The sequence below is a fragment of the Sciurus carolinensis genome, unplaced genomic scaffold (genome assembly GCF_902686445.1).
Source record: "Sciurus carolinensis unplaced genomic scaffold, mSciCar1.2, whole genome shotgun sequence".
In the NCBI taxonomy this organism is placed as follows: Eukaryota; Metazoa; Chordata; class Mammalia; order Rodentia; family Sciuridae; genus Sciurus; species Sciurus carolinensis.
This window is the reverse complement of record NW_025920146.1, coordinates 856,106-874,115: the sequence shown is the minus strand read 5'-3', so window position 1 is coordinate 874,115 and position 18,010 is coordinate 856,106. Positions and strand designations below refer to the sequence as shown.

The window sequence follows — 18,010 nt, the reverse complement described above, 5'->3', positions numbered from 1 at the left end:
ATCCCTGCCTGGGAGAAGGGCTGTGAGCTTGTTTAATTAATATTCAACTCATATCCTGGGGCCAAGCCATGAACACACTATACAGATAATGTTCTTTCCTTTCTGAAATTTCATTATGCTGTTCAGGTCATAAAAGTCACACAATTCTTAGGGGCTCTACAGGTTCTAAAAGTTATGCTGGTCATAGAGGATAGTCAGGTTTTAGAAAGTATATTGGACATAAATGTTAGTCAGTTAGTAAAAGCAATTCAAGTCATCAAGATAAGGATGACCAGTGGCTTCAGAACACAGAAAATATGCAAGTCATACATGTTACTTAGGTAATAGGAGTTACGCAGATCACAGAGGATACCCAGCTCACAATGGCTGTTCAGATCATAGAGCCTACCAAGTCTTTAGGGGCTACTAATTAAATATCTACACAGGGCATAAGCCTGTGGAATTCATAAAGGCTGTCAGGATTACATAGGTAATAGATGCTTCATGAGTTATAAATGATATAAGGTCATAGAGTTTACTCATACTGTAGAGACTATGCAGGCCATAAAACCTTCTAAATTTTTTGAGGCTGCTCAGGTTCCAGAGTTTATACAATTCATAAGGGCTTCTCAATCCATAGAGACCATTCAGACTATTAATACTACACAGGTCATATGGGTTACTCAGTTCATTTAGGCTACTTACACCAGAGAGGATATGCAGGACAGGGAGTCTATAGTAGGTCATGAAAACCATACATATTACAGATAATATAGTACAAGTCATAGAATTTTTTCAGGTTAAAAAACTTCTGAGATTATAATGACAATTCAGGTCTTATAGGCAATGCAGGTGCAGGGGGCTTCACAGATTATAGAGGCTCTGAATGTTATTGTGGTTACATTAGAGATAGAGGCTACACAGACCATAGTGGCTGCATAAATCAGAGGTTATGAGGGCTAAAGAAGCTACTTAGGTCAGAGAGTAAGTAGTAAAAGTCATAAAGTCTACAGAGATCATAGAGTCTATGCATGTCAAAGAGGTATACAATTCACAGAGGTTAACAGGATCTAGACACTACTCAGGCCAGGTAGGTTACTGTGCATATAAGTCCTATGCAGGTCAAGGAGGCTACATGATTCATGGATCCTACAAAGTTCAAAGTGCCTATTGAGGTCATTTTTGCTTCTCAGTTCATAAGGTTATGGAGATCATAGGGATTGTTTACACCATAGAAGATACACAGGTCATTAATGCTATGCAAGTCATAGAAGCTATTCTGGCTACAGAAACATCACAGGTCATATGAACTTTATGATAATTTGGGTACTCAGGCCATAGAAGTGGTACAAGTCAGAGAGTATATGCAGGCCAGAGACCCTGTTCAAATTATAGAGGTTATGCAGTTCAGAGTGCCTATGAATATTATAGGGCATACTAAGGTCATTTAGACCAAGGCCATAGAGGTTTTTCAGGTCTTCTCGGCTACTCAGGATATAAACACATGCAGGCAATAAAGGCTATGCTGTAGAGGACACCCAGGTCATAGAGGTGATACAGTTCACAGAGGCTACTCAGACCATACAGACTAACCATGCCATAGTGATGATACTGGTCATAGTGAATATGCACTTCATAAAGAATATTGATGTCACAGAGGCAACTCAGGACACAAAGAATACACAAATCATATCAGTTACTAAGCTCATTTACACTTTTTAGTCCAAATAACCTATAAAAGTTATAGAATTTACAAAGAAATAGAGACTATTCAGGGCATAAATAATGCACACATCAGAGAATGTACTCTAGTCATAGAGAATATGAAGGTCATACAGGTTAATCCAGTGATAGACACTATTGAAAACTTAAAAACTTTGCAGGCCATAGGTGTCATTTAGGTTATTCAGGCTACATTAGCTACATAAATCTTAGGTGCCACTCAGGACACAGAGGCTTCACAGGTAATAAAGGCTGTGCAGATCATAGGGGCACCATGGGTCACAGTAGTTCCTGAGATCATAGAAATTACACAAGTCATTTAGGCTAATCAGGCCATATAAGCAACACAGGTTTTAGTGGCTGTGTACACCATATGAGCTAAGTATGTCATGAGTCATACACATGTCCTGGATACTACACAGATTTTAGATGCTACATTGACCATAGAGTTTATGCAGATGTTAGATGCTTCTAAGTAATAGGGGCTATACTGGCTTCAGATTGACTCAGTTCAAGCTGTATGATCAGCTTAGATGTTTAAGTGAAAAATCGAGGTTTTTCAGGTGATAAATTCTACACAAGTTATAGGAATTATTAAGGACATGTAGGCTACATAATTTATAAATGATATAAATGCCATGGAGAATACATTAGTCACAGATAGGGTATAGAAGTTTCTAAGACCACAGAGAATACACTGGTAATTAAGGAAATCCAGGCCATAAAAAAAGACGCAGGTCATAGAGTCTACACAGGTCAGAGAGAGACTACTCAGTTCCAGGATGCTACTCAGGTATAAAGTATAAGCAGACAATAGAGATTATTTAAGTCATATGTACTGCACAGGTCTTAGGGGCTAATCAGGTCATAGAGGTTACATAGGTCATGGAGGGTACTTAGATCAAAGAAGTTATGCAGTTCACAGAGGCTACTCTAGTCATAGAGGGCATGTAGGCCATGAAGGCTGCTCAGGACCTAGAGTCTTAAGTCACAAAGGCTGCAGGGATCATAGAGGGTTTACTGGTCAAAAAGACTATTTAGGTCATAAAGGTTGTGCCAACCATAAAAGCCGCTCAGGTCAAAGAGGATACCTGGACTATAGAGGTTATAAGAACATAGAGGCTATGCAAGTCAGAGGGGTTACAAAAATCATATGGATTAAAAGGTCAATCATGGTTCTAAGGCCATTATCCTACATTTAGGTTTCTCAGGCCATCATGATTACACAGATAATTGAGTGTATGCTGGTTAAAAGCTACTATGTCACAAAACATATACAGTTTATAGATGCTACTTAGCTGATAGAATAGAGGCATGTTATAGTGGCTACACAGTTGACAGAACAAACTCTTGTCTTAAAGGTTATACAGCCCAAATATGGTACTCAAACTAGGCTACTCAAGGGCATAGAATCCACTTTGGCCACAGAGATATGAGAAGTCACAGAGGTTATGAAGTTTATGAAGGCTACTATAGCCATACAGAGGACTACAGTACATAAGATTTTTCAAGCCAAAGAGACTACGTAGGTACTTGAGGCTAATCAGGCCATAGAGATTATGCAGTTAATAGTGACTCTGTAGGCCATGGAGAATACTCAGGCCATAAAGGCTACATAGTTCATAGAGTCTAAGTAGTTCATACAGGCCATAGACTTCAAAGGTCGTAGTGAATACTATTTTTTCTAGAGAATACTGATGCCAAATAGGCTACACAGATTATAAGAAATACACAGGTCATAGAGGCTGTGCAGGCAATAGAATTTATTCATTCCATAGATTGTATGCAGGTCATAGAGGTTGCACTATTTATAGAGTTTACTCAGGTCACAGAAGGAACATGGGCAATAGAAGTGATACTATTGAAGTGAAGCTACACAGACCATAAATGATATACTGACCATAAAAATCTTCATAGTCAAAAAGAATATATAAGCCAAAGATAATACAGAGATCATATAATCTACTAATCTCATAGAGCTACAGAGGACATACAGGTTTTTTTGACACAGATATTTTATAGTTAATAGAGACTAGTCAGTTAATAGAGACTAAGTTCATATAGGCCAATAAAGTCATAGAGACTTGCAGATCATTTAGGTTACTCAAATAATATATGTTACATAGGTCATAAAGGCTACACTGTTCATAGGTGCTACTCAAGCACATAGGCCCTGTGGATCACAGAAGCTACTGAGATCATAGAATACACTAAGGTCATTTAGTCTATTAAGGCCATAGAGGCTAAGAAGTAATTTGGACTACTCAGTCCATCTAGGGTACAGAGGACATAGCACCTTCCATGGTCATAATAGGTGACACTGGATGTGAAGTCTATGTAGGTCATAGAGAGTACTAAGGTCATAGAGGCCACACAGTTCCCAGAGAATACTCAGGGCATAAAATCTGAAAATTCAGAGTGGATATTGAAGTAATTGAACATTTTAGACCATGAAGGCTATGAGATGCATAGAGGCTGTGCAGGCCATAGAGGCTAATAAGGCCATAGATTAAAAGCTATGTGGACTATTCATGTCCTACAGGTTACTCAGGCATAGATGCTATGAAAGTCACAATGGCTACACAGATCATATAGGCAGGTCATTGCAGATAGGTAGATAATTTATGTTACAAAGATCATGAAGGCTACCCTGGTCATAGAGGTTACCCAGTCACTATGGCTAAATAGTCCATAGAGGTCAAGGCCATGTAGGCTATTCAGGGCATAGACACTATGGCCCTAGCTCTAAGGCCATACAGACAACACATAACAAAGAGGCTAAATAGGGCAAAGAGATACATATATCCTAGACATTGCACAGGTTATAAATGTCTATGCAGGCCATTTAAGACACAAGACTTATAGATGTTACACAGGTTAAAGAGGTTACTTCATCCATTGTGGAATTGGAGGTCTTGGAGAATATGTAGGCAATAAGAAATTTGCTGAATTTGTGCTGTAGAAATGCCAGGAGTCACAGATGCTGTGCCAGGCTATTCCATCCAAAGGTGTTACAGGTAATGATAGCTTCCCAGGGCATAAAAGTTGTGTGGGTCATGGAAGAAATACAGGTCCCAGTTGTTACTGCTCATAGATGCTAAACATTCCATACAAGTTTTAGAGGCATGAGATAATAGTGGTTATACTGGTCATAGGGGCTATTCAGCATATAGAGGATACACAGGAATAAGATTCTTCTCAGCCCACAGATACTACATAATTCATAGGAGCCACTCATGCCAGATATACCACTTAAATCATAGAATATATGAAAATTGTGGAATACATTCTGTTCATACATGTTATACAGAAAATAGAGGCTGCTAACACCAGGCAGACTATTCCAGAAATAGAAGTTGCTCAAGCCACACATGCTATGCAGGTCATAAAAGTTATGGCTACTAAGTTACAAAAGGTTACTCAGATCATGGGACTATTCAGGCCAAGAACGTCTTCTATGTCATAGAGGCTACTCAGGTCATACAAGCTACATAGGCCACAGAGGGTTCTCAGGACATAGAAGCTACATAGGCAATACAGACTTTAAAATGTCCTAGAGAGTTTATGCTGGTGATAGAGCCTACTCAATCTACTCAGGTCACAGAATCTACCCAGGCATAAATGCTACTCAAGCCATGAGATTTATACAGGTCATAAGGGCTACTTAGGTCATAGACCCTATAGAGGTCATGGAAGATAGTCTGGTCATAATAGCTATTTGGGTCACAGAGGCTACACAGCTTGTACAGGCTATACAGGTGTAAAGTCTTCTAGTTCATTGAAGATATGCAGAATACGTGGGCTACTCTGCTAATAGAGTGCAGGCTGGTAATATGGGTAATTCAGGACACAGATATAAATAGGTCTAGAATCTGCACAGGTCAAAGAGGACTTTCAAGACATAGAGATTACTCCTTTCTTTGAGGGTAAGAAGATAACAGGTTTTAATTAGTTCAGTTAGACTATTCAGTACATAAGAATATATACTGTATGCAGGTTACTCAGGACAGAGAAACTGTGAAGGCTACAGAAAATGTACAGGAAAAAAAATGTGATCAAAGAGTAAGCCATGTTATCCATAAAGTCCAAGAAGGTAATGGAGTCTATGTAGGAAAAAGTACCTGCAAAATAAAGGCTATATAAACCATAGAGGTCACTGGGCTTTTTAATCCTACCCAGGTCTTACTGTCTATTCAGGTCTTCAAGGCTCTACAGGACATAAAGCCTAGAGAGATCACAGAAGCTGCACATTGTCATAGAGGTTATTTTTATCATAAGGCTATGCAGGTAATGGAGGATTTTCAGGTCATAGAGGAATTGCAAGTCATACAAGGTTCAAAATCATAGGGACTGTTAAGTGAATTTAGTCTAATAAAGCCCTACAGGCTAGGAATATCATTTAGGGTACTCAGGTTATAAAAGACATACATGTCACAGAGGATATACACTAATAAGGCCATACAGGGTAGGCAGAAAAATTTCTATTTATGAAATAGATGCTATGAAGGCAATACATTCTACTCAGGCTATACAGTCTTCAAAGGACACAGAAGCTACATAGGTTCTAGAAGAAACCAAGGCCATAAACTCTTCTCAGTTCTTAGAGACTACACAGGCCAGAGAAGATACTCACGCCATAGAAGCTATTCAGGACACAGGAAATGCACAGGTCATAGGGAATATGCAGATACTAGAGACTACTCATGCCATAATACCTCTGTAATTGATAAAGGCTAACAGGTCACAGAGGTTATGCTGGACATAGAGGCTCTGCATATAATAGGCCTACTCTGGAAATACAGGTTTTGCAGGTCACAGAGGTTGAACTCATCATAGAGGATACATAAGTCAAAGAGGGTGGTATGGTTTGGATGTGAGGTGTTCCCCAAAAACTCTCATGAGAGACAGTGAAAGAAGGTTCAGAGGAAAAATTATTGGGTTGTGGGAGTCTTAACCCAATCAGTGAATAAATTCCAGATGGGTTTAACTGAGTGTCACTGGAAGCAGGTAGGGTGTGGTTGAGGAAGTAGTTCATTGGGGGCATGGCTATGGAGTATATTTTATATCTGGAGAGTGGAGTACCCCACTTTCTCTCTGCTTCCTGATGTTAGGAGATGTTCCCCTCCACCACCCTCTCCTGCCATGATATTCAACCTCACCTTGAGCCCTGAGGAATGGAGCTAGCCTTCTATCGGCTAAGACCTCTGAAACCGTGAGCCCTCAAATAAGCATTTTTTCTTCTACAATTGTGATGGCCAGATTATTTAGTCACAGTAGCAAAAAAAAAAAAAAAAAAAAAAAAAAAAAGCTGACTAGACCAGAGGGTACACAAGGCATAGAAGCTACTGAGATCATAGAAGTTTCACAGATCATATAAATATGCAGGAGAGGGGCTGCTAAAGTAATTAAGGGTAATAAGTCCACACAGGTGAGGGAGATAATTTAGGCTAGCTCAGTTATAAAGGCTAGTCAGGACATACAGGTTATTCAGATAACATGTAATACAAAGATCAAAGAGGCTACACAGGGCATAGAGGCTACTAAGACCACAGTAATTACAAAGACTGTAGTAGTTTCAGAGGTTAGATAAGATACTGTGATCATTTAAACTACTCAGGCCATTAAGTTTATGCAGGTTATAGAGATTGCACAGGTGATTGAGACTATTCAAGAATTAGATGCTATGCAAGTCATAAAAACTAAAGAGGCCATAAAGGCTCATGGCATAGAGGTTTTGCACAAAATACAGATAATTCAGGTCATAGAGGCAATTCATGCCATAGAGCCTATGCAGAATGTTAGAGCTACTAGGTTTATTTAGGCTTTTGAGTCCATAAAATTTGGAGAGGTCATAGAGGTAATAAAAGAAATAAAAGCTATGCTGATAATGGAGATTCCAATTGTCATAGGGGGTACTAAAATTATTTTGGTTACATAGGCCATAAAGGCTACACAGGTAAATAGAGGCTACTCAAGCCATGGAGTTACTGGGCATAGTGTCTTTTTAGGTAATCTCGTAAACTGGGCCATAAAGCATATGGAGATGATAATGTCTATGAGATTTATAGAGGCTATAGTAGACACAGAGGTCAGAAATATCACAGAGACTACTCAGGTCTTAGAGTCTAGACAGAAAATAGAGCCTACACAGGATGTAGATCCTACACAGGTCATAGAGTCTACATGCTCATTGGAATGCTAAGGCCATTTAAACTAATAAGGCCATACAGGCTAGGCAGGAAATAGAGGTTCTGATTGTAAAGGCCAAATTGGTCATACAGATTCTTTAGATGATATAGAATGTACATTCCACAGAGGCTACACAGTGCAGAGAGGCTAATTAGTCCATACTGGCAGTGAAATTATTAGTGACTACTGAGGTTATAGGGACTACTGAAGTAATTTAGGCTATGAAGGTATTAAATGCTATTCAGGACAGAGAAGATACTCAGGGAATAAAGGATTCACAGGTTATATGAGCTACTGATGTCATAGAGAATCGACAGATTGGAGAGGTAACTCAAGTCATTGAATCTACCTGGGCCATAGAGTCTTCACAAGTCTTACAAATTACTGAGGTTATTTAGGCTACTTGAGCCACAGAGTCACAGATCATAGAGACTACTAATACCATTTAAGCTACACAACTCAGAGTGTCTATTCTGAACACAAAAGCTACATAGGTCTTAGTGGCTACTGAGATCAGAGAATACAGAAATAATTTAGGCTACTCAGATCATAAAGGTGACAGAGGTCACAGTGGTTTCATAGCCATAGAGGCTAATCAGGTCATAGAGGCTATACAGATCCTTGTGGCTCTGCAGACTATAGAACCTATGCAGGTTTACTGACTTCAAAGTCTTAGAGCTCATGCTGGTCATACAGATCACTCAGTTCATACTGTCTACTCCATTCATAGAGGTAAGCAAAGAGAGAGAGAGAGAGAGAGAGAGAGAGAGAGAGAGAGAGAGAGAGAGAGAGAGAGAAAGGCATTTTAGGCCACAAGTGCTATGCAAGTCATAGGGACTATTTGATCTTAGAAGCTACATGTGTCCTGAAGGATACTCAGAGCAAAATTGTTTCTGGACTGATTAAGACCATGCCAGTTACAGAATCTGCAAAGTTCATAGAGACTATTCAGGCCTTAGAGCCTATACAAGTGATTCAGGCAAAATATGACATAAAGACTACACAGATCATAGATGCTACTCAGGTCATAGGGCATATGCAAACAAGAGAAGTTACTCAGGTCATAGTCATATACACTAAGTTGATGGAGGATATACAGGTCATAAAGTCTAGGCAGGTCATAGGGGCTATTAAGAAAGATCATTTAGGTTACTAAAGTCATACATTTAGGCTACTCAGGAAATAAAGGCCTTGCAATTTTAAGAGCAACTCAGGTGATAAACAAAATGAAAGTTGAGATATTATTCAGTATACCAAGGCTACTCAGGCCATATAGAACATGAAGATAATAGTGGTTACTGAGGTCAGAGCAGACATTACGTTAATTCAGACTACTCAGGGCATTAAGGCTATGCAGGTCACAGAAGATACTAAGGTTATTTTGACTATACATGATATAAAATAGACACGGGTTACAGTGGCTACATAAGTTTAGATGCTTCTCAAGTCATAAGGAGTACACAGGTCATAGAATATACATAACTGATCAACGTTCTTCAGACCATAGACTATACTCTTTAGAGTGCTCAAAGTCAGTGGTTTCACAGGTCATAAAGGCTAAGCAGTTCACCTATTCCACTTATGTCTTAGAGGGGGTGTGGGCAGTGGAAGGTACTCAATCATTAGGCACTACAGAGGTAATAGGGGCTACTCAGATCCTAGAGACTAAGCAGGTCATTGATTATACTTAGGTCAAAGTGGGAAATCAGCCATAGAGATGTGGCAAATGACAGAGACTACACAGGCCATGGAGGCTTCTCAGGCCACGGAGGTAACTCAGGTAATGGAGGCTACATAGGAGGCTTAGGCTGCTCTTGTCATAAAGTATACTCAGGTCATAAGAGGGACCCAGGCAATAGAGACTATTCAGGTCATAAATACTGAACTGATAATAGAAGTTACTCAGGTCATAGAGGCTACTCTGGTCATCAAGGGTATGCATTTCATATTGATTACTAAGGTCATTTAGACTACTAAATGGGTAGGCTATAAGGATATGCAGAGGATATTGAGGACATGTAAGCTACTCAGATGTTTTAGTCAGCTTTTTTCTGCTGTGATTAAAAGATCTGACAAACAATTAGAGGTGGAAATTTTATTTGTGAGCTCATGGTTTCTGAGGTCTCAGTTCACACATATCAGGCTTCTTTCTTCAGCTCTTGAGTTGAGGCTGAACATCACAGCAGAAAAGTGTGGTGGATAGAAGAGGCTCAATGTATCTTATCAAGGAGCAGAGACTAAGTTCAGCTAACCAAACATATACCCTAATGACTCACCTTCTCCAGCCACACCTTACCAGTGTATAATTATTTTTCAGTTAATTCGTATGAGGCACCATAGTTTGGTTTGACATGCTTTCTCAGAGCACTTTTCCAAATGCAGACAAATTATGGGGACACTGGTCATAAATTAGACTTCTACTGCCTTAGAAAGCACTGGCACATCATCTTCAAAAGTGGGTCTCACATGTCTTTCCAGCAATGCCTGAAAGTTCTGGTGACCCAAATCCTACAGCTCTTGGTGTAATGACTCTTCTTAGAGTTTACCAATGCTAATTGCAGTGCCAGACTACCTATCACTTTAATTTATGAGATCTGTGTTTTTCTGTCATCTACAGGAGGGTTCACCTCTCTCCTAAATATACTGTACATTCCAGAGTATATCCTGCATCCATGCTTCGTGAAGTATTTCACAAAGAAAATGAAGGTCAACTGGTACCACAAGTATGTGGGCAGCACCTGTAACACAAGCAAATGATGAGAATGGGTCTCAATTTTCAATGCCACAGAATTACCACAACCCTCATGACTTCAGTTCTGAGTCATCACTGAAATCTTGGAATGGATGAGGCCAGAATTGGCTGTGGAGAGGGCATGTGAAGGAGGAGGAGAAACACCTACAGGTGTTAGAGAATTCCCCCAAGTCCAGGGTTGCTCCTAGTGAGCCTTACTTGGGAGCAAGCAGAGAGATAAGACAGAGAACCCCCTTGAGTCCATGGTTCAAATTCCCAGCAGGTTCCATTATAAACTAAAGGGTCAAAACATGCCCAATAACTGAAATGGTGTAGGAAGCAACTGATCAAGTCATGTAAAAAGCATGGTCTCTGTCCCATTTCTCTGGGAGAATCCCATTACCAATAAAGCAACTGCATGGAACAATTCCTCAACCATACACAAGGATCCCTGCCACTGGTGATTTAGCTCTTCAGATCTGAGCTGCAGGCTTGCACCTGAGGTCAGTCAAGTGATCCTAAGTCCGAGGATCTCTGTATGAGGATCACTATGTCCTGAGTGCAAAGGTGCCAATACAAGGATCTGAGGAGGGGCAGATGGAACCATTTACTCAGGGACCATTTACTCTTTTCAAATTCACTGGAGCCTCAGTGTGTACCAAATCCAGAAGTATTCATAGTTCCATGTCTTCACTCCATTGATTCATCCACATTTGTTATTCCTCAGTAAATTTCAAAGAACACAAAAGAAGCTAGAAATGCCCTATCCTGGGAACTTTCCCACAGGAGCAATTGTGCATATATATGTTGATTTTTAAGTCTTTTCAGGCAACTTGACTATCATCTGTCTCTCACCTTTGGTGTGAAGGTGTTGAACAACAACTTAGCTCCATGTGCACAAGAAAGATTGTCCTGAGTCTCCTGTAATTGTTACTTAATGTTTGAAGTTCCTTAGGGGAATGGAAAGATATTACTTTGTGTTCCATTCAACAATGAGTACAGGCCACTGAGTGAAAATGAATTTGGTTGGTTAGTGAGTATCCTTTTCAAGGAGTGGTTTCCTATTCCCTTGTCAGTCCTCAAAACTATATTGTCTGTCTTTCTCTCTGCTCCAGTAGCCTTAGGTATATAAACAATGTTGCCTTCTGAGATGCTTCTTTGTTTTTACTGCTGGGGCCTTCTTTCCAAATTTTAGCTGGAAGTATAGGAGAAAACTCTGTCTTCAACTACACACAAAACAAAAGGATGTGGCTTGGTGCTACTCTGAGAGAAGCAATGTAGTCTTTCCCTAAAGACATGGAGAAAATGAAATTCTCTCCTATGGTTATGACCGTGCTATTGGGCAAACTCTTGACCAATTAACACCATCCTTGCTTCTTGATATAACATGTGCAACAGTGAATTTTGTAACAAAAATATTTTCACCTACATGAGGCACTTAGAAATGGAAGTACAGAAATTACTGCTCCTTACCACATCAAAGTGTCCCCCAGCATCTGCAAGCTGCCACACCAAGTTAATCTACAAAGTTCTAGAATCCCAATAGTGCTTTATGCTCCCAGTATATGGAGCCAGATAGAAACAAGACATTCCATGACTCCACCTTCAAAATAAAACCTCATGACCCTTGCTGATTTATGTTTCTTTGAAACCAAATGCAAATGTAGATTCACTAAAAGGGCAGGGAGCTACAGGACTTTGGCACTGGAATGCTGTGGTTGTTGGGGTCCCTTGTAGTATAACCACATTATACAATGGGAAGAGAAATTTAGACAATTCTACATTGCATAAGAACCATTTTCAGGTCTATATCATGGGGAGGCTATCTCTGTAAATCAGCCATTGAAAACTTCCATTGGTGCAGTGTGGAAACATGGCCAAGAGAGGAGCTCACTTCCTCTCTTTCATGGTGGAACTCATGTCATAATATATTTGTATGTCATTCTCTGTTCTTCACCTTCTTGTTTTTTCTCAAATGTATGTTTGTGCATTGCAACAAATGACACTAGTGTTAGATTTTCACATGGAGTACATTTATGTATGGGCTGATACATCTGCTAACAACTTCAAAGCAGATGCTAGAAAAATCCCTGGAGATGTGAGAAAGCTATGAGGGCCCTGCAATGCATAATGACTTCTTCAGGACCACACACATGGGCAGAAAGAGGGAATAGGTCTGAACCAAGGGGAGCTTGCTACACTAGACCTGTTTGGGGACCTGATACAGTGTATGTCAGTGTAACTTTGTCCACTTGTGCATATGTCAGGGGGAGATGAGAGCATTCTACCTTGCATGGGAACTTTTTAAATGTCTTACATGTTAAAGGGCCTCAGTTTAAAGGTCCTGAAGGAAGTGACCTCTTTTCCTTGGCAATGGAACACACAACCTGGAACCAAGTACCTAGGCACTCACAGTCCAGGTACAGGCCTATTTTGCTCATTTTTTTGGGACAGCAAGTTCAGAGCCAAGAGTTTTTATTGCTTACTGATCTGTGGATACACAGGTATTAGGAAAACTATGAGGAGGGACCTTTCCTGAGTGTAGAAGAACTGGATCAATGCCGGGTTCCAACAACTCTGGTGATTTTTCCCAACGAGACCAGAGGTGAGACAGGAAAGGCCATTGCAAATGAGTGGAGGCTAGCCCTCACCTCAGATTCCCATTTTGATAATCCCACACTAAACAGGTGTTTGTGTGTGTGTGTGTGTGTGTGTGTGTGTGTGTTTGTGGTGTGTGTGGGGGGGTTATATATATATATTTGAGTGTGTGTGTGTGTGTGTGTGTGTGTGTGTGTGTGTATGTGCATGTGAGTGATATCCCCTGAGAATAAGAAGGGAAAATCTTTTGTTCTGTTTTCCCTTGACATTCAGACTACTGCTTCTGTGTTAAAATATTCCTTTTGGATTCCCCAAAGTAGGGAGAAGATGCCATAGATTAATCACTGGATGTATACTGTGTATTTGAAATCTTCCCAGCACTCATCCTACAGAGCTTGTAGATTACCTGAACCTTGTCTGCAGAAAGGGAAACCACATATATCCATGGATTTTTGTATTCCTGCTAAAATTAGGTCAGTTCCACGAAGATTCTGGAGCTGTTGTGTAAATGATTTGTACCACCTCCAAGATCTGGAACATGGCCATCTCCTGGTTTGATTTTAAACAGTTGGGTATTACTCTGAACCTCAGTCATCTATGTGTAAAGGAGGGTCTTCAGAAAAGAATCCTGCCTGGTTGTTTAGAAAACCAATAAGATGAACCCTAGGAGTATTTACCTAGGCCTGGTCTCATAGAGCTGGTTATGAACTGCTCTGGTCTTCCCTGTAGGCTGTCTCCTCCCCTGTAAGGAAGTTCTCTGCCTTAGACCATGCTTCTCTGAAACCTCAGGAAAGAGTTTCCACACTTGGGAAGGAATTTGTGGCCTGAATTTAGGAGAGTTCCTGACCTGTATGTAAACAGAACAGAGATCTCTTAGGTGGACATAGTGGGTCCTGCACCTGAGGTAGTTAGGCTATAAGTGGTTAGGTTTATTCTTGGCTCAAATGTATGTGAAGAATCTACCATTGTCAGGCACTTGGCCTATTATTTAGAAATCTGTATAAACACCCAGCCCTCCTGACCTTCTATTATTGTCAGAAAATTATTCAAGCCAGTATGAGTTTAGGCAGATGGGGGGCACAGAATGTTACTGATGATGGACTTCTGACCTTCTGTTGGCATGAAAATCTCCAGCCAGATATCAAAGAGGAATGATTTCAAAGAATGAATTGAATGGTCTTTGGGTCAAATGAGGGCTACTTCCTCAAGAGTGGTCAGCTCAGAGACTGTTTAGAGAATGAATATGCAAACCCCAGGTTCCACCCTTTGTGCTAGGAATAGCAGAGGACTGAGGTCCGGCTTATTCTGCAGAAGGAACATGGCAAACAGTGGTGGAATTTTTGGTACCCAAGGAATAGTGTTGTGACTGGGGCCTCAGAGTGAGGCACTGAGAGGAACCCTCCTCTCCACAGCCAATCCCAGGCAGGATTAACCACATTTTTCTGTTTAGATTCTGGACAGCAAGTGTGCAAAACCCCTTTATACTAATTATACTTCTTTGCAAGCCTACTCTAAATACCTCAGAGAGCATACAGTACAAACCTCAGAGAACACTTTTGACTTATCTCAGAGGTCTTTTCTATATACAGTAAATAGCCCTTTTACTCTCTTAGCACTTACACTCACCAATAAGCCTTTCTGCAAATCTCATAAAACCCTCCTACACCCTTCAGAGAGCACACCCTACATAACAAAGAGAACCTGCCTTTATACTCAGAGAACCGTTCCTACAAACCTCAAACTCACTTCCATCCACATTTAAGTAACCCCTACCTACTCACATCAGGAGTCCTACCTACACAATTGAAAATTCCATCCTTACACACTTTAGGGACACTTCTTCCACACTTCATTGAGCAACACTTAACTCAGAAATCCCTCCCTCTACACCCTAGAGAGTACTCCCTACAAATGCCAGTGAGATGTTAATTCAAACCTCACAATGTCCATGCTACAAACCTCAGCAAATCAAATTCCTCCACAACACAGATAGAACACACTACTCACTAAAATGCCCTCCCTACTCACCTCTGAGTGTTGAAGTGACACACCTCAGAGAGCCCTTGGAATACTCTGTTGAATGACTACCCTAAACACTTCAGAGATAGCCTCTACTATCCTCAAAGAACACTCCCATTACACATCAGTATATTCTATCTTGTCATATCAAATTGATCCACCTATTCACTTCAGAGGGCTCTAACTAAGCAACACAGATAGCAGTTGTATGCAGGTAAAAGCCCTCCTACACCACTCATAGATTCCTCCTGCACACCTAATAAAGGCCTCCTTAAACTCTTCAGAGCATGTGTATGACAAACCATAGAAAGCCCTTCCTTCACATCTCAGAGATCCCTTCCTCTTCCTATACACTTCACAGTCACCTCTCCATATAGCTCAGAGCCCTACCTACTCGCATCAAGTACACTTTCTACACAATTCAGAGGGCACACACACACACACACACACACACATCTTAGAAACCCTTCCTACACACATTTACCAACCCTATACAACTCAAAAACTAATACTACACACAAAACACTGCACCTCTACATACCTCAGAATGCCCTTAATTCAGAGGTCCCTGTTACACACCTCCTAGAGCCCTCCTTTCACAGTTCAGTTTGCCTTCCTTATTTATCTCAGAGATCTATTCTTACTCACCTTAGAGTTCCATCATTACACACCTCAGCAAATTCTTAACACTTACCTCAGAGCCCCCTCCCTATATGTTGCAATCAAGAGTCCTCCCTAGAAATCTCAGGGACACTTCCATACAAATATCAGAATGCCCTTTCAAAATATCTCAAGAAAAACTTACATAGACATCTCATGCAGCCCTTACTACTCACCAAAAAGCCCTCCATATTCAACTGAGAGCCATAACTACAAATATCAGAGAGTTCCCATGATACTCTTCTGAGTGTCCTCCAAAAACGCCTCAGAGATTCTGCTATCCTCAAGGATTCCTCCCATCAAACTTCAGAATGTTCTCCCTACTCATATCAGAGAGATTTCACTATTCACTTCAGAGGGCCCTCCCTATACAACTGAGATAGCATTTCTTTTGAGTAATATAGTCCTCCTATTCCCTGGATATATCCCTCTGCACAAATAACAGAGACCTCCCTCCACACCTCTGAAAGCCCTCTGTACACTCACCAGAGTGCCATCCCTCTGCATTTCAATGAGTCCTCACTACACACCTCAGAGTACCTACACAACAAAGCTCAGAGAGTTCATCCTACTCATCTTAGCAAGTTCTAACTTCAGACTATGTGGAATGCCCTCCACACCTCCTGGGGCCCTCCCTTCTATATCTAGTTGTCCTCCTTATTTATCTAAGAGAGCTCTCACTACTCACTTCAAAAGGCCCTACAAACAACTCACTAAGCCCTTTCTACTCAACCCAGCACACACTATGTATACACCTGAGTGAACCCTCCCAACTCATCTGAGAAGACCCTCAAACTCATGTCTTATAGCCCTCTAATGCACATCATAGAACTATCCTACATGTTTCATAGAACTCACACAACACAGCTAACAGGCGGCATGCTACCAAACTCAAAAGAGCCTACTCTACATACCTCAGTATAACCTTCATATAAATCAAAGTGTATGGTAGAGGTGCTGGAGGCTGCTGTTCAGCAGGCGATGCAGAGAAGCATAGAAGAGTGCACACCTCGCTGCTGCAGCCCCTAATCCCTGAACTCACTTCACTCCTCTGGGCCTATGGCGGCACCTGGCCATCCAGGGACCCACGCTGCCACACTGAGAATCCTTCCCAGCAGCTTCCAGTGTTCCACCACTAGACTACTCACCTGCAGCCCGCCATCCACACAAGTCCCATAAGCTGGGACTAGGGTAGGCAGGCAGTGGAGGTGGCGTGGTTAAGTCAGCGCTCACCATCCAGTTCATACATTTCTATTTTGTAACAGATTATGATCCAACAATTGAAGATTTCTACACAAATCATTGTGTGATAGATGACAGAGCAGCCTGGCTAGATATTTTAGATACAGCTGGACAAGAAGAGTTTGGTGCTATGAGAGAAAAGTATATGACGACTGGCGAGGGCTTCCTGTTGTTCTTCTCAGTCACAGACAGAGGCAGTTTTGAAGAAATCTATAAGTTTCAAAGACAGATTCTCAGAATAAAGGATTGTGATGAATTTCCAATGATTTTAATTGGTAATAAAGCAGATCTGGATCATCAAAGACAGGTAACACAGGAGGGAGGACAGCTGTTAGCATGACAACTTAAAGTAACATACATGGAGGCATCCGCCAAGATTAGGATGAATTAGATCAAGTTTTTCATGAACTTGTCCAGGCTGTAAGAAAATTTCAAGAGTAAGAATGTACTCCTTCACCAGAACCAACTCGGAAAGAAAAAAGACAAGAAAGCCTGCCATTGTGTCATTTTCTAAGAATCCCTTGAATTTTAGCTACCAACTACCAGGAAAAACCCTCATCTCCTTCTATCCTTATGGTTTACATCATGCTGGTACCTTTCTAGCCTTAGACAAATGATCACCAATTTAGCCTTATACCAAGAACCTGGCTACTCCTTTCCATGAAGCTAATATAATGGTTCTTTCCAGATCAATTTAAAGGAAACACTAAGGCTGCTTCAAAGATTATCTGATTCTTTTTAAATACATGTATGCATGTACAGACACATTCCTTTTTTAAGGGCTTACATTTTAATAGGGATGAATTAGTTTTGAAATGTAAGCTGTTTGCAAAACTGAAGTTATAGGTTGTGAAATAATTTTTAACTTCT

The 18,010-nt window shown here is 40.7% G+C and overlaps 1 pseudogene; it reads left to right on the top strand.

Annotated features, from left to right (window-relative positions):
• Positions 1–9,607: 9,607 nt before the first annotated feature.
• LOC124974391 (ras-related protein R-Ras2-like) lies at positions 9,608–17,654 on the top strand (annotated as a pseudogene).
• Positions 17,655–18,010: the final 356 nt, after the last annotated feature.